The 2,821-nt window shown below is 39.7% G+C and overlaps 1 long non-coding RNA gene across 1 annotated transcript; it reads right to left on the bottom strand.

Annotated features, from left to right (window-relative positions):
• Nucleotides 1-679: 679 nt before the first annotated feature.
• Nucleotides 680-2,540, bottom strand: LOC134063676 (uncharacterized). Its single transcript, XR_009936191.1, has 2 exons — nucleotides 2,355-2,540; nucleotides 680-1,365 (listed from the first exon to the last, which is right to left on the bottom strand). It is a non-coding gene; the product is annotated as an uncharacterized LOC134063676 (long non-coding RNA).
• Nucleotides 2,541-2,821: the final 281 nt, after the last annotated feature.

The raw sequence follows: 2,821 nt of genomic DNA, 5'->3' as shown, positions 1-2,821 counted from the left end.
ATTCCCCTTTGTAGTATTGCACCTTTCCCATATTCCACATGTTTACAGGTTTGTCACAAGTTGTATGTGCAGTGTTTGTGTCTGAACAGAGAGTGAGCTGGGTGAAAGGAGTCTTTGATGATTCTCTCTGCTCTCTTCTGGCAGCGCTGTGCATACATGTTTTCTATAGAGGGAAGTTTTGTTCTTATGATCCTCTCTGCAGACTTTATAACATGTTGTAGAGCCCTTCTCTCAGCCTGTGTGGTGTTTCTGTACCAGACAGTGGATTGTAGGATAGGCCTACTGTACAATACAATATTGGACACAAAAATGCTGCAGTAGTGTCTTCCCTTCACTCCTTTGTGAGTCACAAATCAGCTGGCAAAGCATTACAGTCTCATAATATTGCTTTGCATTTACAAGGATTTAGCTCAACAATACACAAACCTAACACATCATTCCCCCCTCCCCATTGATCCTCCATCCCTGCAGCACCCTCTCCGATGAAGTAGTCCATAGGCTGACTACAGTCAAATGTCTTTCACTATTCCCAGGCTGTGTATCCCAACAAATTAAAAATATTGATTAATATCCTGGTCATTGAGCAAATGTGTTTAAGGTATATGGAGCATTATGTAATCAGACAGCATAGCTCAAGTTCATACTCAATATGGATTGTTCAATAAAGACACAACAACCATTTATTTGCAAAGTAGCCTAAACTTTATTATAGGACAAACCCAGAAGAGATCAACTTTTTTCATGTTTCATAACAGTTTAAGCACCAAGCATGCATTTTCCCAACTTTTGTTAGAGAACAAATGTGCAAATGCGCAATGCTGTAGATTTCGCCAATACTTTGTTGTAGAACAAACACAGAAACTTCTGCAGGCCATGCAAGATAAAATAAATAAAAGTAAAACAAAATCTTGGCCTGTGTGTACATTTGTATTTGTAGATCACATATTCTGAACAACAAAAGAATAATTTGTAGATCACATATTCTGAACAACAAAAGAATAATTAAATAAGAAATAGATATAAACATCAAATAGCCTGCTAACGTTACATGAAACAATTGAATGGCAACTTCACTTCATTACTAATTACATTATAAAACATTACTTTCAGAACCTTTTGTAATTTCAGAACCAATCCATACAGTTTCATAGAAGACCATGATACAGGGCTAAGGGCTTAACTATCAATCTCATACATACCTCCATAATGTACCACCGTTTTCAAATGGCTCTGCATGTGCGTTTCCACCCTGGCATAGTCACCCTTGTACTCTGGGCAGAAAGGGCAGTGGAGCAGCGTGCATCCTGGGTCTAAACAACTTCGTAATTGCGGCTTCTGACCGCTAGACAGTATGGAAGAATGTAACTGCAGTGATAGGAAGACATATGGAGAACATTAACTTATTAGAGAACATTATCCAACTTCTGCTAAGATTCTAGTAGTGATCAACTAACAGGCCTCTAAAGTCAAACTGACTATTCATGGATTTCATCAGGTCCCTTTCCACAGGTGTATACAATCAAGCACCTTGATTATCAATGCAGACTGCATGGTGCTTGATTAATACACCTGTGCAAAGGGACCTGATGAAACCCATGAATTCAAGTCCATTTGCACAGGTGTATTAATCAAGCACCATGCAGTCTGCATTCATAATCAAGGTGCTTGATTGTATACACCTGTGTAAAGGGACCTGATGAAACCTATGAATACAGTATTAGTAATTGTACTGGTCAAACGTTGTAGAACTCCTAGATGTCTTTGTTTTACATGACAACTCTCAATAATTCTTTATGTCAATAGGAACATAACAAATGAACCTTTTGGTTTTTAATTATGGCATCACATGTAGCAAATGCATCACATCATTGCAAGGATCTTCGGCATAGCCAAAACAAATTCAGCTCGATTCAGCTCCACTACAGTCACTCTAATCAGAATTTAGGGTAATTTGGTGTTAACTGTAACCATTTTTGAGGCCGTTTAAAACGCACCAAATCAACAGGCCACCTGTTCACCACTCAACAGCCGCAGAAAATAGTTACAGTTAACCCCAAAGTACAGAATTTAGTTAGGCCTACGTTACGTCTTCACTTTATGTGGGTTTAGTTGAAAACAATGTGCGTTGCTGGCATGCTTTTAACGTTACCACATAAACACGATGACTAATTTTATCACGTATCATTTTAAGTAGGCCTACATATTTTCGTACAAACAAACAAGCACCATATCACAAGCAAACAATCTATTCCTCCGTTCTGCTTACTTTCGCCTTGCTACCCATATTCTAATATAACGCTGGAATTGCTTAAATGGTAGTATAAGACATAGTTATAGATATAGAAGTTACTTACGTCTCATCGGTTTAGCTGCAATTTCTCTGCTATCGTAGCTTCTCCGTAATTCTCCGTGGCTTCGACGAGGACTTCAGGGGACTTTTACAAACTGATAAAAGGAAGTCAAACTCCGGAAATTAAGCATTTCCCAGAATGCAGTGCAAAGCTCCTTCTGATTGGTTGACTATTCACGACAGGAACGCCTAATTGGGGAGTTTCTTGCAACATATGTAACGCCCATGCCGCAGACCGACCCTCCTCGTCACTGCAGCTAACACATGTGCCATTGTTTACCTTGTTCTTCTTCTTGTCTTAACTCCGTAGAAATAGGAATGTCGGCAGCCTCTCCTCAGTTGCGACACCTCTGTTCAGGAGAAAACTGCAACTGTGTCGCGAACGCCACGCGCGAGTATACACAAAGATCATTAAGGGGCGGAGCAAGATACTTCATGAGAAGCCAATTCCTGGAACCCGAATCGCAAGAG

Source organism: Sardina pilchardus, chromosome 18, assembly GCF_963854185.1.
Source record: "Sardina pilchardus chromosome 18, fSarPil1.1, whole genome shotgun sequence".
Classification (NCBI taxonomy): domain Eukaryota; kingdom Metazoa; phylum Chordata; class Actinopteri; order Clupeiformes; family Clupeidae; genus Sardina; species Sardina pilchardus.
Note: the sequence above shows the minus strand (reverse complement) of the source record. Positions and strands in the feature narration are given on the sequence as shown.